The sequence below is a fragment of the Tamandua tetradactyla genome, chromosome 8 (assembly GCF_023851605.1).
Source record: "Tamandua tetradactyla isolate mTamTet1 chromosome 8, mTamTet1.pri, whole genome shotgun sequence".
In the NCBI taxonomy this organism is placed as follows: domain Eukaryota; kingdom Metazoa; phylum Chordata; class Mammalia; order Pilosa; family Myrmecophagidae; genus Tamandua; species Tamandua tetradactyla.
The window spans coordinates 82,091,024-82,118,597 of NC_135334.1; the positions used below are offsets into that span (position 1 = coordinate 82,091,024).

General features: G+C 40.3%; 1 long non-coding RNA gene across 1 annotated transcript in view; it reads right to left on the minus strand.

Moving 5' to 3' along the window:
• Nucleotides 1–27,574, minus strand: part of LOC143644639 (uncharacterized) — an 81,297-nt gene that overhangs the window by 48,617 nt on the left and 5,106 nt on the right. The window lies entirely within an intron of this gene.

The following is a 27,574-nucleotide window of genomic DNA, read 5'->3' on the forward strand; positions in this document are numbered from 1 at the left end:
ATCTTCCCTCCTACATTCAAGGGCTCTCCTTACACATAGAACAAAGTGCCTATTTCTCAGCCTGGCATTTAAGGGAAACCAAAGCGGTAACAAGTACTTTAGACATTTGAATGAGGGAAAGATTACTTCTGAATGGGAAGAAAAGGTGAACAGCCATAATTACAGGAGTTATGGGTAGAAGGTTCATTAGGTGGAGGAAGGAAGACATAAGGACAAAGGCTGACTTGCTCAAGCCAAGAGTTGGTTGATGGCACCTAATTGAAAACCTGCTGGCCTTATGTGATGCTTTGAAAGCAAGCAGAATTTCACTGCAGGACTTTAGGAAGCCAGGAGGCCCAAAGGACACATCAAGTTGAAGACTTATAATGTCGTCTTCAGTTCAAATCATTAGGACATTAGCAAAGAATAAAAGGAAAGTAGAATTATTCCTGAGATGACAACAGTCATAATGCCTTCAGTAGCTATATTTTAGATGTCAAAAGTCTCCTAAAATTAGTAAAATGGACTCTGTAGGAAAAAAAATTTAAGTATCATTGCTAATAGAAAAAAAAGTATATATTTAGCTCCAAATGTATAAAACCAAATGTTTAAAACTAAAAAAAGTCAGTTATCCTATTAAAAATAGACTATCTTTAGGGTGCTGGTAAAACAAAGTTAGAAACAAATCCAAATTACTGCCTTCATGAGTGAGATTTTGAAAACAAATGAACTAAAATGCTCCTTCTTTTCTCTTTAACATGAAATACCCTAATGCTGTCTTGGCTAATTCACTGACCTTTACTTTTGGTTCTAGCATTAACATTCTGTATGATTTCGGGCAAATCACTCCCTCTTCTACATTTCATCTTTCTACATGAATAACCTTATTATCTCTGACATTTCTCCCCCCTCCAGCTACAAACCTCTATTAATTGATGATTATTGTAAGCAAAATGCGTATAGCTCTAACTAATCATTGCTGAAACTTTTATCTGAATATGAAATATAGATATGCCAGCTATTTCTTTGATCCTGACCACGGGGTTATCATTTCATAATCATCTCCAATTATCAGTGAAAAGAATCATAAATGGTAAACTCACTAATAGGTTTACAAGTAGCACCTTCAGTTCCTTACCTATTGACTGTTTCTTTGATTGTTACCCCATTTAATCAGATGTTTCACCTCTTTAGTTAAAAAACATTTTCATAAACACAACTCAGTGATTCAATGCACTGATTTTATAGCAGTATTGGCATTGACTTGTATGCCCTGGGAGAATCCTTCTCTGGAGAACTACACTCAGTTAATACAGACTTTCCCATATGGAGTAAGAAAGTACAGTTGCCCACAATTGGAGTGGTACTCCTTCAGGTTTCTTTAGGGAATAAACACCTTTTCACACAAGAGACACAATTCCATCATGACCTTTCCCATTAAGAAACAAAAGCAGAGGCTGAATATTAGTAAACAGACAGAGTGGAAAAGAAGTGGAAGGAATTAGGGTCTGAGCAAAGGGAGTCTGATCTGGACAGATGATCTGACTTGACTGCATTGACAGTTTGCTCAATGGTGGGAAACAGGCTGAGGCAAGCAGATAGAAGTTACTTTGTGGAAAGCCTGGAAGTCATTCCCCAAACTTTTCATCTTTCTTATACTAGGTTCCATTCTCAAGGAAGCTCTCCTTTCTTGGCAGCAGTAGGCTGCCAACAAAACTTAGGGATACATTCTCTCTAATCTGTTTCCAGTGGGAAATGTACCTATTGTCCTGAAGAAAATGGATTTTCATTCTTGGAAACCAATCCTTATTATTCACTATGGTAAGATTACATAACTAGTCAAGAACCAGTCATTGTGACAGTGAGTGGGATGGGATGTGCTTCCTAATACAAACTTTTCATGCTTCCTACCCAACAACTGGGGATAGCATTAAACCCAACTATGCATTGCTGAGAATGTTTGATTAAAAAAATTCCCAAAGGGATGTGAGTGTACTGTTGGTACTGACCTAGGAAGGAGGCTAATGTATGGTAGTAAGTCAACACTCAAATGCCTGGCACATGAAAAAGTACAATGCACACTTTAAATTATTGTACAAATATGAGGAGGTAAGATTAAAGCTGAATCCCAACAAAATTGCACTGGAAGAGGTAGAAGTAAGGTGGGATGGATGAGTAAAATGTGAAGTATTACAGTAGAAAAATTGATAGTCCTGGAGGACACAGTAGGGAGACAAAGAAGATTTGCAACTCTGATGACAGGGAGGGTGGAGACTCAACAGAAATGGTTTAACCCATAGTTATGCCAAGAAAGTCCATAAGCAAATGGCTTCAAACGCTTTGCTTAGCTTCAGTGGCTGGTTCTCAAGTTCAGTAGCTATGAAACAGATTTACTCACTTAAAGAAAGTCATGGAGCAAATAGTCACACCATGCTATAGAAGGGATGTGCTTGGGATTGACATCCCTTCACTGAAGAGGCTTGGAGTCAGATTGTAAGAGGGGTGGCTAAGAGCCATAGAGGGATGCCCAGCCTCCTTCTCTTCTCATAAGAAAGCATGTGGGAAAAGAGAGTGGAGTAGGAAGCTCCAGAATCAGTCTTTCCACCAAAACAACATGGGGACTGCAGCACAGGTTCTTGGGGCAGATTGCTGGGGCCAGGATGGGACATAAAGACTTAGTCTCCCAAATTCCAGCAGTGTGTGGTTTGATCACTGATCACTTCTTTTGATCAGCTACTTCAGATTGCTGGCAACTGACTCTGAGGGAGGTCACTGTTCTAACTTCCCTTGGGGAAAAGCAACAGAGAAATCTTAAAGACTGTAACCATCCTCATAACTATGAAAAATATTTAAAGGCCTGCATTAACTGCTTAAGTGCTAAAAGAAGAAACTGTAGCTTCAAAAGCCGTAGAAGAAGCTCCTGGCACATGTGCTGACCCCTGCCCAACCCACGCCACAATAGAAGGTAGAGCCAATTTGTGCTCTCACTGAGAGTCCCTGATCTTGTTCCAGAGGAAGCAGAGTGACCCTGTGTGCCTATGGGGTACATGTACATCAGTGACAATCTATCAGGTGGAAGTCTAAGGGATTAGGCCTGGGAAGTTGTCTTGGGTTTGCCCTCATAGAATTTGTCCTGAAGTCAGAAAGCAATAGGTGACAGCTGGGGCAGAATGAGAAACAATTAAGTTGAAGTAGCCTAAGGCAAAGGATTAACTGCAGTAAATCACACAGAGGAGAACCCTGGGGGGAGTCTAAGTCTATTTCAGAGGGAATAGAGGGGGCCTATACTTGAATCCTGTGAAGTGTAAACAGGAAAATTCCTAAAGCCACTCGCAAGCACAGTCCCAGGAAAAAGCAAGCACACTCCCCAACTCCAATCAAGCTCAAATAAATTAGAAAGAACACTGAACTTCACATATGCCTCAGGTTAATCTTCTTTATAGGAGCCCTAAGTTTTGAAGGTGATCATGGACCATGGCAGAGCCAATTTGTAAAGACAGTGAAAACTACTTTTAGCTTTTATTTGTTTTGAATAACTCCAGGCTTTCAAAAAAAATCATTGTTTTATCACTAAGTGGATACAAACTTAAGGAACAGACAGTTCAGGGATTAAGCATGGCTTTTCTAGTGTACATAAACCTTTTCAAACCAGCACAATCACTTTCAATAATGACTAGAATATCTAAAGAGAAGCTCAATAAGGAAATAGAAGACTTGAATGACACTCTAAACTAACTAAAACCTACAAGACATATGTAGAACACTTCATCCAACAATAGTAGAATACACATTGTTCTCTGGTGTCCCTGGATCTTTCTCCAGGATAGTCCATTCATTAGGTCACAAAACAAGTCTCAATAAATTCTAAAATATTGAAATCATACCATGTCTTTTATACAACTACAGTGGAATAAAATTAGAAATCAGTAACAGAGGGAGAAATAGGAAATTAACATGTGGAAATTAAATCATTTACTCTTAAACAACCAATAGGAGGCACAAGTGCAGCCTCCTCCTCTGCTCCTCCTCCTCTTCCTTTTGTTCCTGATAGAGCTGACCAGGCTCTTCCAGAAGTGCTGGTTGTCAGGCAGCATGTTCATCACCCTAAAGAAGTATGATGGTCAAACTAAATCCATTCCAAGGAAAGGTACTGTAGAGAGCTTTGAGCCCTCTGACAACAAGTGTCTGTTAAGAGCTACAGATGGGAAAAAGAAGATCAATACTGTGGTGAGCTCCAAAGAAGTTTGTAAGTTTCAGATGGCTAATTCAAACCTAATCCATGAGAACCAACATGGATGGGATGAAGAAGAGGGACAAAAAGAGCAAGAGAGGAACTTCCTGGAAGATGGCGGCTTAGTAAGACGCGCGGATCTTAGTTTCTTCCCCAGGACAGCTACTAGGGGAGTAGAAACGATACAGAAAGTGCCCAAAGCCACAACAGAGATAAAAAAGACAGCGTACCCCATCCTGGAACGGCTGGCTGGCTGAGAGAAGCAGCTCGGGTGAGAACGCCGAGGCGTGCGGGCCTCACCGGGCGGGGCGGGAAGCGGCCGGAGTTACTCCCTTCCCCCTTCCTGGGCCGGCTGGGAGAATTGGAGAGGCGGTCCCCTGAAACCAAGGCGGCTGGTGCCCACACCACGCGCAGCCCCCCGGACCACTGAGAGAATTGGATCGGAAAGCCCCAGGCCGCGGAGAACGGTGACGGGTGGGGGAGGCCACTTCCAAACCCGTGACTCCCGGGGAACGTGCACTCTCTCGGGCGGGCCGCTGCCGCTGGCGCCCTCCCGCCACGCTTGTCGCCCAGGGCCGACTAGGAAATTCGGACGGGCTCTTTCCCGGGCTGCGGCGACCAGCAACCCTCCCTGCGTTTGGACCCCGGGCCAGCTCAAGCCGCTTCGGCTAGCGAACCCCCCCGGACGGCGAGAGTTTTCCAAAGTTTAAGGTCCCACAGCACTTTTTACTGGTGGGACCCGCAGACAAACGTGTGCCACGAGCGCCACCTACTGGGCAGGATAAGAAAAACAGAACCCAGAGAATTCACAGAAAAATCTTCCAAACTTTTGGATCCAATACCCAGGGAAATCTGTCTAAATGTGCAGACGCCAACAGAAGATAACGGATCACGCTCAAATAATTGAAAATATGGCCCAGTCAAAGGAACAAACCAATAGTTCAAATGAGATACAGGAGCTGAGACAACTAATGCTAAATATACGAACAGAAATGGAAAACCTCTTCAAAAACGAAATCGATAAATTGAGGGAGGACATGAAGAAGACATGGGCTGAACATAAAGAAGAAATAGAAAAACTGAAAAAACAAATCACAGAACTTATGGAAGTGAAGGACAAAGTAGAAAAGATAGAAAAAACAATGGATACCTACAATGATAGATTCAAAGAGACAGAAGGTAGAATTAGTGATTTGGAGGATGGAACATCTGAATTCCAAAAAAACAGAAACTATCGGGAAAAGAATGGAAAAATTTGAACAGGGTATCAGGGAACTCAAGGACAATATGAACCGCACAAATATACGTGTTGTGGGTGTCCCAGAAGGAGAAGAGAAGGGAAAAGGAGGAGAAAAACTAATGGAAGAAATTTTCACTGAAAATTTCCCAACCCTTATGAAAGACCTAAAATTACAGATCCAAGAAGTGCAGCGCACCCCAAAGAGAATAGACCCAAAGAGGCGTTCTCCAAGACACTTACTAGTTAGAATGTCAGAGGTCAAAGAGAAAGAGAGGATCTTGAAAGCAGCAAGAGAAAAACAATCCATCACATACAAGGGAAACCCAATAAGACTATGTGTAGATTTCTCAGCAGAAACCATGGAGGCTAGAAGACAGTGGGATGATATATTTAAATTACTAAAAGAGAAAAACTGCCAACCAAGGCTCCTATATCCGCAAAATTGTCCTTCAAAAATGAGGGAGAAATTAAAACATTCTCAGACAAAAAGTCACTGAGAGAATTTGTGACCAAGAGACCAGCTCTGCAAGAAATACTAAAGGGAGCTCTAGAGTCAGAAACAAAAAGACAGAAGAGAGAGGTATGGAGAAGAGTGTAGAAAGAAGGAAAGTCAGATATGATATATATAATACAAAAGGCAAAATGGCAGAGGAAAATATTATCCAAACAGTAATAACACTAAATGTTAATGGACTGAATTCCCCAATCAAAAGACACAGATTGGCAGAATGGATTAAAAAACAGGATCCTTCTATATGCTGTCTACAGGAAACACATCTTAGACCCAAAGATAAATATAGGTTGAAAGTGAGAGGTTGGGAAAAGATATTTCATGCAAATAACAACCAGAAAAGAGCAGGAGTGGCTATACTAATATCCAACAAATTAGACTTGAAATGTAAAACAGTTAAAAGAGACAAAGAAGGACACTATCTACTAATAAAAGGAACAATTAAACAAGAAGACATAACAATCATAAATATTTATGCACCGAACCAGAATGCCCCAAAATACGTGAGGAATACACTGCAAACACTGAAAAGGGAAATAGACACAAATACCATAATAGTTGGAGACTTCAATTCCCCACTCTCATCAATGGACAGAACATCTAGACAGAGGATCAATAAAGAAATAGAGAATCTGAATATTACTATAAAGGAGCTAGACTTAACAGACGTTTATAGGACATTACATCCCACAACAGCAGGATACACCTTTTTCTCAAGTGCTCATGGATCATTCTCAAAGATAGACCATATGCTGGGTCACAAAGCAAGTCTTAACAAATTTAAAAAGATAGAAATCATACACAACACTTTCTCGGATCATAAAGGAATGAAGTTGGAAATCAATAATAGGCGGAATGCCAGAAAATTCACAAATACCTGGAGGCTCAACAACACACTCTTAAACAACCAGTGGGTCAAAGAAGAAATTGCAAGAGAAATTAGTAAATACCTCGAGGCAAATGAAAATGAAAACACAACATATCAAAACTTATGGGATGCAGCAAAGGCAGTGCTAAGAGGGAAATTTATTGCCCTAAATGCCTATATCAGAAAAGAAGAAAAGGCAAAAATGCAGAAATTAACTGTTCAATTGGAAGAACTGGAGAAAGAACAGCAAACTAATCCCAAAGCAAGCAAAAGGAAAGAAATAACAAAGATCAGAGCAGAAATAAATGAAATTGAAAATATGAAAACAGTAGAGAAAATCAATAAGACCAGAAGTTGGTTCTATGAGAAAATCAATAAGATTGATGGGCCCCTATCAAGATTGACAAAAAGAAGAAGAGAGAGGATGCAAATAAATAAGATCAGAAATGGAAGAGGAGACATAACTACTGACCTCACAGAAATAAAGGAGGTAATAACAGGATACTATGAACAACTTTACGCTAATAAATACAACAATTTAGATGAAATGGACGGGTTCCTGGAAAGACATGAACAACCAACTTTGACTCAAGAAGACATAGATGACCTCAACAAACCAATCACAAGTAAAGAAATTGAATTAGTCATTCAAAAGCTTCCTAAAAAGAAAAGTCCAGGACCAGATGGCTTCACATGTGAATTCTACCAAACATTCCAGAAAGAATTAGTACCAATTCTCCTCAAACTCTTCAAAAAAATTGAAGTGGAGGGAAAACTGCCTAATTCATTCTATGAAGCCAACATCACCCTCATACCAAAACCAGGCAAAGATATTACAAAAAAAGAAAACTACAGACCAATCTCTCTAATGAATACAGATGCAAAAATCCTCAACAAAATTTTAGCAAATCGTATCCAACAACACATTAAAAGAATTATACATCATGACCAAGTAGGATTCATCCCAGGTATGCAAGGATGGTTCAACATAAGAAAATCAATTAATGTAATACACCATATCAACAAATCAAAGCAGAAAAACCACATGATCATCTCAATTGATGCAGAGAAGGCATTTGACAAGATTCAACATCCTTTCCTGTTGAAAACACTTCAAAAGATAGGAATACAAGGGAACTTCCTTAAAATGATAGAGGGAATATATGAAAAACCCACAGCTAATATCATCCTCAATGGGGATAAATTGAAAACTTTCCCCCTAAGATCAGGAACAAGACAAGGATGTCCACTATCACCACTATTATTCAACATTGTGTTGGAGGTTCTAGCCAGAGCAATTAGACAAGAAAAAGAAATACAAGGCATCAAAATTGGAAAGGAAGAAGTAAAACTATCACTGTTTGCAGACGATATGATACTATACGTCGAAAACCCGGAAAAATCCACAACAAAACTACTAGAGCTAATAAATGAGTACAGCAAAGTAGCAGGTTACAAGATCAACATTCAAAAATCTGTAGCATTTCTATACACTAGTAATGAACAAACTGAGGGGGAAATCAAGAAACGAATCCCATTTACAATTGCAACTAAAAGAATAAAATACCTAGGAATAAATTTAACTAAAGAGACAAAAAACCTATATAAAGAAAACTACAAAAAACTGCTAAAAGAAATCACAGAAGACCTAAATAGATGGAAGGGCATACCGTGTTCATGGATTGGAAGACTGAATATAGTTAAGATGTCAATCCTACCTAAATTGATTTACAGATTCAATGCAATACCAATCAAAATCCCAACAACTTATTTTTCAGAAATAGGAAAACCAATAAGCAAATTTATCTGGAAGGGCAGGGTGCCCCGAATTGCTAAAAGCATCTTGAGGAAAAAAAACGAAGCTGGAGGTCTCGCGCTGCCTGACTTTAAGGCATATTATGAAGCCACAGTGGTCAAAACAGCATGGTATTGGCATAAAGATAGATATATCGACCAATGGAATCGAATAGAGTGCTCAGATATAGACCCTCTCATCTATGGACATTTGATCTTTGATAAGGCAGTCAAGCCAACTCACCTGGGACAGAACAGTCTCTTCAATAAATGGTGCCTAGAGAACTGGATATCCATATGCAAAAGAATGAAAGAAGACCCATCTCTCACACCCTATACAAAAGTTAACTCAAAATGGATCAAAGATCCAAACATTAGGTCTAAGACCATAAAACAGATAGAGGAAAATGTTGGGAGATATCTTATGGATCTTACAACTGGAGGCGGTTTTATGGACCTTAAACCTAAAGCAAGAACACTGAAGAAGGAAATAAATAAATGGGAGCTCCTCAAAATTAAACACTTTTGTGCATCAAAGAACTTCATCAAGAAAGTAGAAAGACAGCCTTCACAATGGGAGACAATATTTGGAAATGATATATCAGACAAAGGTCTAGTATCCAGAATTTATAAAGAGATTGTTCATCTCAACAACAAAAAGACAGCCAACCCAATTACAAAATGGGAAAAAGACTTAAACAGACACCTATCAGAAGAGGAAATACAAATGGCCAAAAGGCACATGAAGAGATGCTCAATGTCCCTGGCCATTAGAGAAATGCAAATCAAAACCACAATGAGATATCATCTCACACCCACCAGAATGGCCATTATCAACAAAACAGAAAATGACAAGTGCTGGAGAGGATGCAGAGAAAGGGGCACACTTATCCACTGTTGGTGGGAATGTCAAATGGTGCAACCACTGTGGAAGGCAGTTTGGCGGTTCCTCAAAAAGCTGAATATAGAATTGCCATACGACCCAGCAATACCATTGCTAGGTATCTACTCAAAGGACTTAAGGGCAAAGACACAAACGGACATTTGCACACCAATGTTTATAGCAGCGTTATTTACAATTGCAAAGAGATGGAAACAGCCGAAATCTCCATCAACAGAAGAGTGGCTAAACAAACTGTGGTATATACATACGATGGAATACTATGCAGCTTTAAGACAGGATAAACTTATGAAGCATGTAATAACATGGATGGACCTAGAGAACATTATGCTGAGTGAGTCTAGCCAAAAACTAAAGGACAAATACTGTATGGTCCCACTGATGTGAACAGACATTCGAGAATAAATTTGGAATATGTCCTTGATAACAGAGTCCAGCAGGAGGTAGAAACAGGGTAAGATAATGGCCAATTGGAGTTGAAGGGATACAGACGGTGTAACAGGACTAGATACAAAAACTCAAAAATGGACAGCACAATAATACCTAATCGTAAAGTAATCATGTTAAAACACTGAATGAAGCTGCATCTGAGCTATAGGTTTTTGTTTTGTTTTGTTTTGTTTTGTTTTGATTTTACTATTATTACTTTTATTTTTTTCTCTATATTAACATTCTATATCTTTTTCGGTTATGTTGCTAGTTCTTCTAAACCAATGCATATGTACTAAGAAATGATGATCATGCATCTATGTGATGATGTTAAGAATTAATGATTGCATATGTAGAATGGTATGATCTCTAAATGTAGGGTTAATTTCTTTTTTTCCGTTAATTAAAAAAAAAAGAAGATAAGGGATAATTGGAGCTGAAGGGATACAGACTGTACAACGGGACTGAATATAAAAACTCAGAAATGGACAGCACAATACTACCCAATTGTAATGCAATTATGTTAAAATACTGAATGAAGCTGCATGTGAGGTATAGGGTTTTTTTTGTTTTTGTTTTTGTTTTTTTCTTTCTATTATTGTTTTAATTCTTATTCTGTTGTCTTTTTATTTCTTTTTCTAAATCGATGCAAATGTACTAAGAAATGATGAATATGCAACTATGTGATGTTATTAAGAATTACTGATTGTACATGTAGATTGGAATGATTTCTAATTGTTTTGTTAATTCTTTTTTTAATTAATAAAAAATAAATAAATAAATAAATAAAAGAGCAAGAGATAGAAGAGCAAAGCAGCATGGGAAGGATACCTGACTTCCTGCTTTACCAACTACCATTGGCTTGCTGTTTTTTCTGGGGTTTTTACCTTTGGCCACACACACACACACACACACACACACACACACACACACTTAGGTTTCTGGTTCCCCCACAGTGGCTGTTTTCATGTGAAATGTAGGGTCATTTTGGAGGGAGGAAGGGCAGAAAAAGGGCTGCAATGTTTACAGGGTGGTTGCAGTAACAAACCAGGTTATTTTAGAACTAGTTGATCGGTCTGTGTTGCACAGTTGTACATTCCTGGACTATAGTTTAAAAGGCCTTTAGCCTTTTCTGTGAAAATCAATGTTTCATTAAACTCATCTATTTATCAGCCAAAAAAATGCACTGGGGAAACAGAAGTTTTCAAACTTTTAGAACTCACATTTTAATCAGGGATTGTGTTTATTGGCTAATTGCATGATATGCATTCTACCATTTAAAAAGACATCCTGAAACCTGTAATTACAGAGAAAGGAGTACAGCATTAACTCTTATCATCTAGGAAAGTAATGTGCTTTAAAAAAAATAATAAAGGATAGATTTGGATAAAATGGGACAGCTCTTATAATGAAATAAAAGAAACCAAACTGTGAAAGAAAAAAAAAAAGAAAAGAAAAACAACCATTGGGTCAAAGAAGAAATCACAAGGAAAACATTGAGGAAAATGAAAACACGACATGCCAAAACTTATGGAATGCAGAAAAGCCAGTGCTAAGAGGGGGAATTTATAGCTCCGATTATTTTTTAAAAAATAGTTTATCAAATCGGAGACCTAGCCTCACAACTGGAAGATCTAAAAAAGAGGAGGAAACTAAAACCAAAGTAAGAAGAATGAAGGAAATAACAAAGATTATAGTGAAGATAAGTGAAATAGGAAACACACAAACAAGCTACACTGACTCAGGGAAAAACAGAAGATCTCAACAAACCAATCAAAGTAAAGCAATTCAATCAGTCACCAAAAATCTTCCTACAAAGAAAAGTCTAGGGCCAGGTGGCTTCATAGAGGAAATTTATCAAACGTTCCAAAAAGAACTAACAGCAATCCTGCTCTAACTTTTCCAAAAAATTGAGGAAAAAGGAACTCTACCTAACTCATTTTATGAAGCTATTATCATTTTAATACCAAAACCATAGATGTAAAAATTCTCAATAAAATATTAGCAAACTGAATCCAACAGTTCATTAAAAGAATTATACACAATAACCAAGTGGGGTTTATACCAGGAATGTAAGGATGGTTCAACATAAGAAAATCAATTAATGTAATATAGCACATTAACAAATCAAAAGGGAAAAATCACATGATCATCTCAGTTGATGCTGAAAAAGCATTCAACAAAATTCAGCACCCTTTTCTGATAAAAACACTCCAAAAGATAGGAATCAAAAATAACTACCTCAATACAATAAAGGGAATATATGAAAAAACAGTAGCCAGTATCGTCTCCAGTATTTAGAGCAGCTAGAAGTGAAAAACCTAAAATTGTGCATTTGTAACCCATGTCAAACTCTGAAATATATTCTTCCACTAATTGTGGTGCTATGCTTTGAAATTTATAGCTTTTTTGTATATATTATTTTTCATAAGAAAAGAAGGAAAAAATGTCAATTGTGATGATAGAAAAATATTTAAGCCCTCTAGCCTCCTATATTGTGGAGCAGCTAGAAGGAAAAATATGAGAGGATCATATGGTAGCCCATGACAAACTCTGGGATCTGTCCTATGACTACTAGTTGAAGAGTGCTTTGAAAACTATTCCTCTTTTATTTCTTTGCTTTGTATGTATGTTATACTATACAATAAAAAAAAGTTAAAAAGAAATGAACCACTGAAACCCACAATAACATGGGTATATTTCAGGAACATTATGTAAACTACACTGTATTATCCCATTTATATGAAATTCTAGAATCTGTAGTGGCATGTACTAATTGTTGCCTGCAGCCAGGGAGCAAGTGGAACACTGACTGCAAAGGACACCAGGACATTTATCCTCTGCTGGATAAGAGCTCGGGATGGGGGTGGGGTCCACACAAGAGCCTGGGCAGGAATATCCTGAAGCCAGGGCAAGAGCAGTAGGGAGACAGCCATGAGGGAAGATGGGAGGGGTGAGGTGTTCTTGAGGCCAGATGCCTGTAGCCACACTGAGGTGAGGATACTGAACTCCAGAATTGCAGAGAGGTAGGGAAGCTTAGCATGTTCGCCCTCTATAAGTTAAAATCTTCTGAGAAGCCTGAAGTAACTCCCTCCAATCCAATCAGAAGAAACAGAAGTACATTATCTTCAAGAAGAAAGCTTTCCCAAATTCTCCTTCAGTAACCTCCACTGGTTATATCTAGCAATGAACTCATAGCCTTGATAATCTAAGTGGAAGTAAATAAGAACAAGACAGGCAAATTCAGACCACCAAGAACTGTAGATTTTAGGCTTATCAGCTATGTATGAAAATATCTTTAAAACAAAGGAAGAAATTATAAAGAGAAGTTTACAATACAAAACTATTGAGAAAGGACAGAAAGATGTGTAAAGCAAAAGCAAAATAAAGGAAAATGGAACTTATAAAAATAGAAAATACAATGATTGAAATCTAAAATTAAAATACGCAAATTAAAATAGCAGCTGAAGTGAGAATTAACTGAAGATATAGCAAAAGAATGCATAAACACAGTAGCAAAAGAGATAGAAGTTTGGAAATAGGAGAGAGAACTCAGAAGACATAGAGAATAGGATGAGAAGAAGTAATATTAAGAGACTATGGTGAAACCTGGATATGTCCCGGAGTATATTAAGCAGGTAATCAAAAAGTATTGACAAAGTCCCTTGAGGGATGGGAGAAAAGCTATGGAACTAAAAAAACTTTAACATGGGGGAAACCCTGGATACTGTGTCAAGCATTAGGGACACTCAAATCAATAGGCCAAGCCCTTGACCTTGAGGCTTACTCTTGTGAAGTTTATGTATGTAGCAGAGAAACTTAGCCTACCTATAGGTATACCTAAGAGTCCCTCAGGAGGACCTCTTTAGTTGTTAAGATGTGGCCTCTCTCTCTTTAAACCCAACACTGCAAGTGAAATCATTGCTGTCCCCACTATATGGGACATGACATCTAGGGATGAAAATCTGCCTTGTGGCATGGGAGATGAGTATGGCCAGGGATGAGTATGGCCCAGGGATGAGTATGGCCCTGACAATGTGGGATGAACAATGCCACCCTGACCAAAAAGGGGAAAAGAAGTAAAACAAATGAGGTATCAGTGGCTGAGAGAGTTCAAATAGAGTCAAGAGGCTACACTGGAGGTCACATTATACGTGCTTCAGTTAGACACTGCTAACTTGCCAACCCCAATCAAAACCATTCCTGCCAATCCTAAAGAATACCTAGGCATTTTATAAGATCCTACAAAGTTTCCATGCATTAGGGTAACTTTACAAAACCTACAACCTCCAGATGGGTCCCTGGACCAGATAAGTCCTGAAATGCAGGGGTGCCAGCCCTTCCAGGACATCAACTGGTTCCATCCCCCTAACCCATATAATCAACAGCCCCTTGCAACATGAAAAAGTTAGAATAGTAATAGCCCAAATACCCCTAAAGGGTAGGAAAAAGATCAAAGGTGATGGTAGAGTTATAGAGAGACTGTTGGGTTTAACAAATGAGTATGAGTGCTGAATCATTATACTCATATTTCTTTTAGCCTTCAGTGCCTTAGAGCAGCTAGAAGTAAAAACCTAAAATTGTGGAATTGTAACCCATACAAAACTCTAAAATCTGTTCTATAACTAATTGTTGCAATGTACTTTGAAATTTATTGCTTTTATGTATATATGTTAGTTGAAAAGGAGGAGCATAACAGAGAAGATAGGATTTAACAAATGAGTGTGACTGCTGAATCATTGTATTGATAGTTTTGTTAGCCTCCAGTGTCCTGGAGCAGCTAGAAGAAAACTCTTGGGACTGTAACCCATACCAAACCTTAATATCTGTTCTATAACTACTTGGTAAAATGTAGTTGAAAGTTTATTGCTTTTTTGTACATACGTTATATTTCCCAATTAAAAAAAAAAACATTAAAAAAAGAGAGAGAGAATGCCAGCAAATTTTCCAGAACTAATGAAAAACATGAACCTACAGATATAGGCAACACAATGTATCCCCAGCTGATTAAGTAATAAGAAATCCACCTTTAAACACATCATGATAGAACTGCAAGCCCTAAAGACAAAGAGAGCAACCTGAAGCAGCTAGAAAGAAAGTCTTAGAGGTAAGATAAAATAATGTTAAAAAAAATGGCAAATATGTAGGTAAATATAAACATATATTGTCCTTATGAAATAATAATAATAGCTTAATGGCTTTAAAAAAAAGGCTTGAAATAAAGAGTAAAAGTGTGTTTAATTGAGAAAAAAATATCAAATAAAGTATTTGAAAGCCATTTAAACTCAGATGTAATGAGTTTAAAAATGCCTGGTAAAATCAAGGGTAATAATTAAAATGATAGAATATGTGATTCCTAACTGTAGAAACTCAAAAAGTAGAATAGGAAGACACAATCAAATAGTCCCTGTGCTTGTTTGAAAGGATTTATGTACCCTAGAAAAGCCATGTTTTAATCCTATGATTCTTGTGAGAGCAATGGTTTCTTCTAATCCCTATTCAGCACTATAGGTTGGAAAATGGATTAGGTTATCTCCATGGAGATGTGACTCAAACAATTATGGGTATTAAACATGATTAGATGGAGATGTATTTGCACCTATTCTATGTGAGTCTTGATTAGTTTACTGGAACCCTTTAAAAGAGGAATCATTTTAGAGGAAGCTTCAGAATGACATAGCCATGAGAAGCAAAGAGTCCACTAGCCAGCAACCTTTGGAGCTGCAGAAAGAAAACACCTCCCAGGGAGCTTCATGAAGCAGTAAGCCAGGAGAGAAAGCTAGCAGATTGTCACCATGTACACCATGGGCTTTCCAGTTGAAAGAGAAACCCTGAACTTCATCAATCTTCTTGAACCAAGATATCTTTCCCTGGATGTCTTAGATTGGACATTTCTATAGACTTGTTTTAATTTGGACAATGTCACAGCCTTACAACTGTAAACTAGCAACTTATTAAATTCCCCTTTTTAAAAGCCATTCCATTTCTGGTATATTGCATTCAGCAGTTTGCAAACTAGAATAAGACCCCATGTGAAAGATCAAAAATAAGAAAGAAAAGAACAGAAAAGTGGAAAAGATAAAAATTTAAAAATAAATGTTAGAACTTAGGCCAAAGAAGTCAACACATATTGTGCTAAGTGACTAGATTTGTCAGTTCAAAGAGAGAGATGGTCAGTGTATTAGTTCGGGTTCTCTAGAGAAACAGAATCAAGAGGAAACAGTCATAAATATAGAATTTATAAAGGTGTCTCACATAACCATTGGAATGTAGAGTCAAAAATCGTAGGGCAGACTGTAAAGCTGATGATTCAAATGCAGGGTCTGGACAAACTCCACAGGAGAGGCTCGTTGGCTGAAGCTGGAAGAGAGCCTGCTTCTGAATCTTCCTTAAAAGGCTTCCAGTGATTAGATTAGACATCACTCATTAAAGAAGACACTCCCCTTAGCTGATTACAAATGGAATCAGCTGTGGATGAGGCTCACGTGATCATGATGTAATTCTATGAAATGTCCTAATTGCAACAGACAGGCCAGCACTTGCCCAACCAGACAAACAGGTACCACCACCTGGCCAAGTTGACACATGAACCTGGCCATGACAGTCCACCCCTTGTCAACTTGGCAGCTATACTCATCACCTTAAACCATACCTAATTTCTAAAGAGAAAACAAGAAAAGACACATTTTTTTTTCACCTAACAGTTCTCAGATGTCCTGCACATAACTGGAAATACATTAAATCTCCCCAGAATAGAGTGCAATTCCTTGGGTAATATTCATTTTTAAACTTGATATCTGACAACTTAAATAGTATCTCATGAACAAAACAGCATTACAGTCCTCATTTCTGTAAATGACCACAAGGTCATAGTTCATATTTATCACTACCTTCTTCCACTACCCATTCTATGTTTCCTTTACCCTCAGCAAGCAAGCACTTCAGCTGGCCGTGTTTCTTTGCCTGGTGGGGTGACCCAAACCTTCATTCCTGAAGTTTCAGAGCCATTGGTAGTCCTGCCTGGATTGGGCTGTTGCAATTTTCCATTGATTTTAATCACAGGGCATGGTAGTACTAAAAGATGCCTTATATTCCTGGAAAACTCTTCTTTACCTCCATTGTGTGGTTGCAGTCCTATTTCCCCAAAGTCAGGGTCAATCACTCCAGTGAGTAATGTAATCCCCTTCTTAGCCTGATCCAGGGGCATGAGTAGCCCAAAGCGACCAGGTGGCAGTCTTAGATTCCAGGTCAATGGAATCATTGTTGTTTCTCCTGGTGGAAGCATTCCCCCTTTTGGAACTAAAACCTGTAGACCAGCAGAGCTCAGGGTTGCAGGAACAGGAAGCAAAAATTTTCCTAGTGGATAACTAGGGGTAATAGAGAGTGGTGCCACTCCCATTTCCACCCCTTGGATCCTGGACCCATGGATCCTGGCTATGGGAGAAACAACACCATAATACAGCGGACACTGATTCAGAGCATACGCAGCTTCTTGGAGAATATTACCCCAGCCCTTCAAGGTATTGCCACTTATTGCCACAGTATTGGCACCATAATTGAGTTTTCAAAAGGCCATTCCACCATTCTATCAATCCAGCTGCTTCTGGATGATGAGGAACATGGTAAGACCAGAGAATTCTATGAGCATGTGCCCATCCCTGCAATTTATTTGCTGTGAAGTGCATTCCCTGATCAGAAGCAATGCTGTGTAGAATACCATGATGATGGTAAGGCATTTCTGTCAGTTCATGGGTGGTAGTTTTGGCAGAAGCATTTGCATGCAGGGAAAGAAAACCCATATCCAGAGTATGTGTCTATTCCAGTTAGAACAAATCACTGCCCTTTCCATGAAAGGAGTGGTCCAATTTAATCAACATGCCACCATGTAGCTGACTGGTCACCTTGGGGAATGGTGCCATATCAGGGACAGAGTGTGGGTCTTTGCTGCTGGCAGATTGGCCCCTCAGCAGTGGCTGTAGCCAGGTCAGCATTGGTGAGTGGAAGTCCATGTTGCCAAGCCGATGAGCAACCCTACCAGCTGATGCACATCCCTACCACCATGACCACTTTGTTCATGAGCCCATTGGTCATTGACAGAACTTTCTGGGGAAAGAGCCTGACTGGTATCCACAGAATGGGTCATCTTATCCACTTGATTATTAAAACCTTCCTCTTATATCTTCATGTTTTTAGCGCACTCAGAAAGGTCTATCCACATACCTCTTCCCCAGACCTCCTTGACACCAATTTTCCTATTATGGTCTTTTCAAGTCCCTGACCATCCAGCAAAACCATTGGCAACTGCCCATGAGTCAGTATACAAATGCACCTCTGGCCAGTTCTCCTCCTAAGCAAAGTGAGCAACCAGGTGCACTGCTCAAAGTTCTGCCCACTGGGAGGATTTCCCCTCACCACTGTCCTTCAAGAACACCCCAGAAAGGGGTTGTAGTGCTGCAGCTGTCCACTTTTGGGTGGTACCTGCACATCATGCTGAACCATCTGTAAACCAGGCCTGAGTTTTCTCTTCCTCAATCAAACCGCTGTAAGGAACTCCCCAAGAGGCCATAGCTCTGGTCTGGGAAAGAGAAGGTAATGTGGAGTGGAGACCATGGGCATTAGGGCCGCTTCCTCATGTAACTTACTTGTGTCTTCAGGACCTGCTCTGGCCCTATCTCATATATACCATTTCCATTTTATGATGGAGTGCTGCTGTGCATGCCCAACTTTATGGCTTGGTGAGTGAGACAACACCCAGCTCATGATAGGCAACTCAGTCTCATGGTAATTTGGTGGCCCGAGGTTAAGCATTTAGTCTCTACTAAGGCCCAGTAGCAGGCCAAAAGCTATTTCTCAAAAGGAGAGGCATCATCTGCAGCAAATGGTAAGGCTTTGTTCCAAAAACCTAAGTGTCTGCATTGTAATTCTCCCACAGGGGCCTGCCAAAGGCTCCAGACAGCATCTCTATTTGCCACTGACACTTCCAGCACCATTGGATCTGCTGGATCACATGGTCCAAGTGGCAGAGGAGCTTGTACAGCAGCCTGGACCTGTCACAGAGCCTCCTCTTTTTCAGATCCCCACTCAAAATTAGCAGCTTTTCTGGTCATTCGATAAATGGCCTGAGTAGCACATCCAAATGAGGAATATGTTGTCACCAAAATCCAAAGAGACCAACTAGGCATTGTGCCTCTTTTTTGGTTGTAGAAGCGGCCAGATGAAGCAACTTACCCTTCACCTTAGAAGGGATGTCTCAACATGCCCCACACCACTGGACACCTAGAAATTTCACTGAGGTAGAAGGTCCCTGTATTTTTGTTGGATTTATCTCCCATCCGCTGACATGCAAATGCCTTACCAGTAAGTCTAGAGTAGTTGCTACTTCTTGCTCACTAGGTCCAATCAATATGATATCATCAACATAATGGACCAGTGTGATGTCTTGTGGAAGGGAGAAACGATCAAGGTCCCTGTGGACAAGATTATGACATGGGGCTGGAGACTTGATATACCCCTGAGGTAGGACAGCAAAAATATATTGCTGACCTTGCCAGCTGAAAGGAAACTGTTTCTGGTGGTTCTTACTAACAGCTATTGAGAAAAAAGCATTTGCCAGGTCAATAGTTGCATACCAGGTCCCAAGGGATGTACTGATTTGCTTAAGCAATGATACCACATCTGGAACAGCAGCTGCAATTGGAGTTACTACCTGGTTGAGCTTACGATAATCCACTTTCATCTTCCAAGACCCATCTGTTTTCTGCATGGCCAAATAGGAGAGTTGAATGGGGATGTGGTGGGAATCACCACCCCTGCACCCTTCAAGTCCTTAAGAGTGGCAGTAATCTCTGCAATCCCTCCAGGAATCCAGTATTGCTTCTGATTTACTATTTTGCTAGGTAGGGGCAGTTCTAGTAGCTTCCACTTGGCCTTTACCACTATAATAGCCTTCACTGCATGAATTAGAGAGCCAATGTGGGGATTCTGCCAGTTGCTCAGTATATCTATTCCACTTATGCATTCTGGAACTAGGGAAATAGCTACAGAATGGGTCTGGGGCCCCATTGGACCCACTGTGAGACAGACCTGAAAACTCCATTGATCACCTGGCCTCCATAAGCCCCCACTCTGACTAGTGGATCAGAGTAATATTTTGGGTCCCCTGGAATTAATGTCACTTCTGAACCAGTGTCTAATAATCCCCGAAATATCTGATCATTTCCTTTTCCCCAATGTACAGTTACCCTGGTGAAAGGCTGTCGGTCTCCTTGGGGAAGGCCTGGAGGAAGATTAACAGTGTGGCAGTGTAACAGGATTCTCCCCCAAAGGGACCGGGCCTCCCCTTCATTCAAGGGGCTCTGGGCCTTTAAATTGTCTCAAGTCTGGAAATTGAGTAAGGGGTTGTGACTCTGTGTTTTTATAATTCAGTTTAGACTTCTGTTCACTTGACCTATAACTCTTTTGTTTATATAGCTCATCAAGAATTTAGTAGACTGCCCATCTATTGTATTTCTAGGTACCCCATCATTTACTAGCCAACGCCATAAATCTCTGCAAGTCAGATTATTTTGACTCCTGCTTTTAGTTTGCTGTCTGTTATAATAGCCACGTCCACCCTGTCTTTGGCAATTAAGTGCTCCCACCTGACTTCTGCCAACTCGGGATCCCATCCTCCCCATTGTGTTTAAGGATTCCAGGTCAGTGGCAGCAGTTCCCCACAGTAATGTCTGACCTACAGAGAAGGACAACTACAGAGCTCTTCAGGGATGATGGTGCTAGTATCACATATTTTTTTCTCACTGTTCTGGTAAAAGATGCATCCTCTGCACATTCCTGGGGTGTAAGAACAGACTTTGCATGATAAATCCACTATAACACTCCAATCTCTCTAAGTCTCTGGATCCCCTCATCTACGTTATACCAGGGCAGTTCTGGCATTTCAACCTCAGGTAATGTCGGCCACCTTTTGATCCATGTTTCAGCCAACCATCCAAACAAACTGTTAATGCCTTTTCTAACCCCTCGAGCTATAACATTGAATGCAGAATCTCTGCTTAGTGGGTCCATATAAAAAAATTCAGCCTGATCCAGCCTTATAGTCCTCCCATTATCCCACACCCTTAAAATCCATTGCCACACATATTCCCCTGATTTCTGTCCTTATAAATTAGAAAACTCACACAGTTCTTTTAGAGTATAACATACTTCCTCATGTGTGATACTTTGTACCTCACCTTTAGGGGCCTGTGGGACTTGTTTAGTTACAGATCTGGAAGAAATGAGAGGTGGTGCGGGTGATCTTGAAAGGAATTAGGAGTATCTTCCAAGCCATTTGCTTCAGGGCCTTCATTTGCAGTTTCATCTGGTAAAACAAGATTAATCACTCGAGGGCTAATCCCTTCAGGGGAGGTTGGGTGGCCAACTCCTCAAGGCAGGCTTGAGGTGGGGCAGCTATGTCCTCAGGGCAGACTATTACAGGGCTAACTAGAGAAGACTCAGCATGACCCAGGGTTTTAACCTCACCACCAATATCATTATTAATCCATATATCACCATCCCGTTTTTCAGGGTCCCACTTCTTTCCAATCAGTGCCCTCACTTTAACGGCAGACACCATCAAGATTGAGATTTCAGTTTACGTTGTAAAGTTGCTACCCTAACAATAAGATTCTGAGTCTGATCCTCAGAGATCTCAAGTCTATGGCTACAGGAAATAAGATTTTCCTTCAGGACACTCATAGAAATGTTAGCATCTGTCAGACAGCGTATAAGCTTCTCCTTTGAAGCCTTAAGCCCATCTCTTTCACTCATTAATGTATACAGTGTATCTAACAACAACTAGCCAACATCTCTATACCTCTTATTTCCACAAAATTCTGTAAAGGTGTCAAAAACATTATCTCCCAGAGCCTGGCTTCATACAAGCAAAGCATTAGAAGAATCTAATGGTGATATTTAGACTATCTCTTTTTCCAACTCACCCCATGGATTCACAGTTCCATTCTGATTAGGGGAATCAGAGTCCTTAATGCATTTGAGTCCAGTGAGAGTAGAAACCCATTCATAAAAACCCATTTTTAAGATTCTGTTTCTTAAGAACCACTCCTATTGTGCTGGTTTGAAAGGATGTATGTACCCTAGCTAAACCATGTTTTAATCTTAATCCCATTTTGTAAATGCAGCCATTCCTTCTAATCCCTATTCAGTACCGTATGTTTGAAACTATAATTAGGTCATCTCCCTGGAGACGTAATTCAATCAAGAGTGGTTGTTAAACTGGATTAGGTGGAGATGTGTCTCCACCCATTGGGTGGGTTTTTATTAGTTTCCTAGAACCGTATAAAAGAGGAAACATTTTGGAGAATGTGAGAGATTTCTGAGAGAGCAGAGAATGACATAGCCACAAGAAGCAGAGAGTCTACCAGCCAGCGCCTTTGGAGATGAAGAAGGAAAATGCCTCTGGGGAGCCTCATGAAACGAAGCCAGTAGAGAAAGCTGGCAGATGACGCCGTGTTCACCACATGCCTTTCCAGATGAGAGAGAAAAACTCTGACCCTGTTTACCATATACCTTCTCACTAGAGAGAGAGAACCTGAACTTCATCGGCCTTCTTGAACTAAGGTATCTTTCCCTAGATGCCTTAGATTGGACATTTCTATAGACTTGTTTTAATTGGGACATTTTCTCAGCCTTAGAACTATAAACTAGCAACTTATTAAATTCCCCTTTAAAAGCCATTCCATTTCTAGTATATTGCATTCCAGCAGCTAGCAAACTAGAACCTGGCACCAAGTTGTATTAGGGTTCTCAAGAGAAACAGAATCAACAGGAAATATTCATAAATATAAAATTTATAAAAATGTCTCACATAACCATGGGAACATAGAGTCCAAAATCTGTAGGGTAGGCTGTGAAGCTGATGATTCCGATGGAGGGTCTGGACAAGTTCCACAGGAGAGGCTCACCAGCCAAAGCAGGAAGAGAGCCTGTCTCTTCTGAATCCTCTTTAAAAGGCTTCCAGTGATTAGATTAAGCATCACTCATTAAAGAAGACACTCCCCTTGGCTGATTACAAATGGAATCAGCTGTGGTTGTAGCTGATATGATCAAGATTTAATTCTACGAAATGTCCTCATAGCAAAAGACAGGCCAGCACTTGCCTAACTAGACAAACAGGTACCACCACCTGGCTAAATTGACATATGAACCTGACCATGATAGTCAGATTGGGTTACTTTACTATCTGGCCATATGTTGTTTACAAGGACTATACCTACAGCATAGAGATGCAGAAAGATTGAAAGTAAAAAGATAGGGAAGAGATATGTGAGAAAATACCAATCAAAAGAAATCTAGTGGGGCGGGCCGCGGTGGCTCAGCGGGCAAAGTGCTTGCCTGCTATGCCGGAGGACCTCGGTTCGATTCCCGGCCCCAGCCCATGTAACAAAAACGGAGAAACAGAATACAATAAAACAAGAAAATGTTTAAAAATGTTTCCCTTTCTTCCTTCCTTCCTTCCTTCTATCCTTCCTTCCTTCTCTCTGTCTTTCCTTAAAAAAAAAAAAAAAAAAAAAAGAAATCTAGTGTAGCGCTATATTATCAAAATTCACTTTAAGACAAAAAGCATCATGAGTTAGAGATGTTTAATACACAGTTATAAAGATCCAAAACTTCAACAATTTAAGTATATAGAAGAACCTAATAAAATAGCTTCACAATATTTGAAACAAAAGTTGGCATGACTCTTGGAGGCTCAGAGGGCAGACTGTGGGAGTTTGGAGCTATGTACCCCAGAAAAACAGGTTCTTAAATTTAATCCCAGTCTGCGGGTATGAGCCCATTGTAAATAGGACCTTTTCATGAGGCTGCTTCAGTTAAGTTGTGGCCCACCTCAGTGAGGATGGACCTGGATCCTACTGATGAAAGCCTTAGAGGTAGGATCACAGGAGAAAGCCTCACAGAGCAGCCAGAAGCTGGAAGTCATTGGAACCAGGAAGGAGGAGGAGCCAGGAGAGGCCACCATGTGCACGCCACATGACAGAAAAGCCAAGGGCCAGGACCCAGCAGCCAGCCCCAGACCACCACAGTCTTCTGGGGGAAAGCATCACCTTGATGACGCCTTGATTTTGGACTTCAAGCCTTAAAACCATGAGCCAAGACATTCTCTTTGTTTAAGCCAATCCATTGCATGGAATTAAACAGCCAGCTATGTGTATATATATTTTTAAATTTAATTTTATACATTATATATATATATATATTTGAAATAAAACTATAATTTTTAAGCAAGTAAATAATAAACCCAAAATTCAAAGAGTAGTTTTTTCTGAGAGTGAGCAGTATGGCAGTGAAATTTGAAGGAGGACATAGGTAAATGTAAAGCAGTGATGCAGGAGCCAACTCCAATTGTTAAATTTTCAGGAATTTTGAAAGCCAGTGGTTAAACTACTGGTAGCTTGAAATCAACTATGGAAACTGGCAAACACTAACACCCAGGACTGCCAACCCCCTTCTTCCCCTTCAGAGAGCTGGTTGTTAAACATTTTGTAGCATAGTACTAGATGTAAGTTATTGATAGTGTTCTAATTCTTGGTTTTGATAGCAGGTTCTGTTCATTATATTATTTTTTAAATGAATGAGTGAATGAATAAATAAATGGATGAATGAATGAAAAGAAGTTCATGAGTTGACCAAAGAAGGCAGTGTGTCATGGACCAAGAAGTATAATTTGTACAATTCTATACACCTGTGTTGAGGAAAGGTGACGCGAAAGAGTCCTAAATTCCCTCCATCCTCCAATATTCCCCAGTATTGATATTGGGTATCAAAAGAGACATCACTAATGACTATGGACCATGTACACAACCTACCAGGTTCCAGGAATGAGAAGAAAGGTCGAACCACCTCCATGCATGCAATTGTCCTTGGCTCCCTCACTGGGAAAGCGTCTCAAAGGGGCAAGACCCTACCTCGGCATAAAGTCAAGGGAGTTGGCCAGGCCCATTGCTGCTAGGGAGCCTGGAGAGGCAGAGTCTTGGATGGCTGAAGTTAGCAAATCAGAGAAGGAAGCTGCACTAGTCATCAAAACAGCAGGGAGTGAGGAAGGGCCAGCTGCAAGTGTAAGAATTTAGATGTAAACCAACTAGGAGAAGGAAGTCCCAAGCCAGCAGCGCAAGCACGAGACTGGTCTTGAAGAGCCTAAAGAGAGACAGGTCAGGTTAAGCTGGACTGTGCAACAGCACTTCTCATCACCTCAGTGTGAAAGTGCCTCCAGGCAGGGCCTTTAATTGTGCTGAACTGTGGTGTACGAGAGGAGTAGGGCTAGTGGAACCTGCCTCTGTAGTGAAGTAGAAATTCTCCAAGTATTTGGTTCATGGCTTCCTGAAAACTGCTGGTGGTGGGCAGAGAAAAATTCTGGGAGTGAGCCCTCCATCCTGCCTGTGCTGGGTACAGTCTTCAGAAGAGGTGGGGGCGGGGGGAGGGGCGGGCTTTAAGATGTGGTTCCTGCCCAGCTCTGCAAGAGGGAAACTTAGTCCCAAGTCTCACTTGCTGAAAAGTTTAGAGAGCCTGGGGCCCCCCCCTTGTGGTCCTCCTATAATTTGAGCTGTAGTTGGGGCTCCCTTCACCTCAGTGAGTGAGTGATGGGGAGGTGAGAAGAATTTATCAAGCTACAGGCCCCACCTTTAGTTGGAGCCTGGTAGTTGTTACCCTGGGTTTTTTCAGGCAGGCCCATCGAGCAAATCCCCTACAGCAGCCAGGAACCCTGAATAATACCTGCATAAGCCACTTCCCATTTACAAGGGGAATGGCCCACTTTCTCCCTCCCCATACCTTTTTCCCTTTCCCTGATGAACCTAGGGCCCTGCCTGAGTTTCTCTTTGCTGGGTGCAGCAGCCTGTCTGGAACCCTCAGTCAGCCTTTGCGAAGCGAGCATCTCGTGTGTATGCATTCCCTTGTCCTGAACAATCAGCTTCCCTGGGAAGACCACAAGAAAAATCTCTCTCCTAGGCTAATCTCTCTAGGCTGTTGTGCCTAGAGAAAAAAAAAATCACAAAGGTTGGCCAGTCGGATCTCAGACAACTTGGACTCATCTGGGCCTTCCCATAATTGATCAGTGCTTCTGACAGCTCTTGATGGCTCACTCTCAAGCCCTCTTCCCAACATGGCCCATTCTACTCAAGTCTAAACTCTGCCCCTGCATTGCCATGCTCAGCAGATTACCATGGCTCCACTTACCAAGGGTAAGTGGTGTCATCTGACCTGAGCTCCTGAAACTTCCTGCTCTGCACAATTCAAAATTTGTCCTATTCTTCATCCATCCCCCTCTCCTTCCCTTCCAGAGAAAGGGCTTTAGGTTATTCATATAAAGACAAAGCTGAGCTTTTTGAAAGTAAAGTATCCACATCCAAGTCAGAGCAACACATGGACAGGAGCTGTGCAAGGTCCGTTTAGGGCAGCAATCCCTTCTCATTTGGGTAGCTCTTTCCTCTGACCTTCTTCCCATAGGTTGACCTCAGGAGATCAGCCTTGGCTCAGGCAGACCCCATTTGACCCTGTAAGGGGGCCACAGCCCAGGGCAGCTTTTCCAGCATGCCCCTCATCCTGTGCAAGACCACCCCTCTCATTTAGGTTTCTTGATCCAGGCCCTCCTTCTGGCCTTATTTCATTAGATGTTTCTTCTCGCTCTCACTCGTATGCTCAGTCTTTCTCCTCTAGATCCTTAACCTCAATTTAAAATATACTCAAAACACTTCCATCCTAAATTACCCCCCTTTCAATACTCCCTTTTCCCTGGCTACTGCTTTAAATGTCCCCTTTCCTTCCCAGGCAGCTTCCTTGAAAGAATAGCCTGCAGTTAATACCTTCACTTCAAACTGATTGTTCTCTCACACCTGAATTCTGGTTTCTGTGCCCACTCTACCTCCTAATTTCACTGACACTGCTCTACCAGTGTTGCTAAAGCCTCTGGATCATCAAATCCAAGGGCCGCTAGTCAAGTCCTCTGATAGTTGACCTCGTTGAACACCTGCTTCATCTTGAATCTTGTCCTTCCCTTGACTTCAGGGAGACTCTTAATTTCTCATCTTTCCTATCATCTCTCAGACAGTCCTTGCCTTTCCTTAACTCTTTTTGTTTTTATTGGGGTAATAAGTAAACCATAAAATTTTCCATTTTAATCATTTTTATTATGAAATATAACATATATACAAAAAGCAATAAATAAAGTTTGGTATGGGTTACAGTTCCACGATTTTTCATTTTTTCTTCTAGCTGCTCCAAGACACTGGAGACCAACAGAAATATCAATATAATGATTCATATTCATTTGTTAAATCCTATCTTCACTTTTATACTCCTCCTTCTCTTTAACTAACATACATTCATAAAAGCAATAAATTTCTAAGTACATCACAGCAATTAGTTGTAGAACAGATTTAGGAGTTTGGTATGGGCCACTAATTCCACAATTTTAGGTTTTTATTTCTTAGCTGCTGTAAGGTACTGGAGGCTAAAAGAAACATCAGTATAATGATTCAGCACTCATACTTGTTTGTTAAACCCAAACCATTTTAATTATTTTTAAGTATACAATTCATTGACATTAATCATATTTACAATATTTT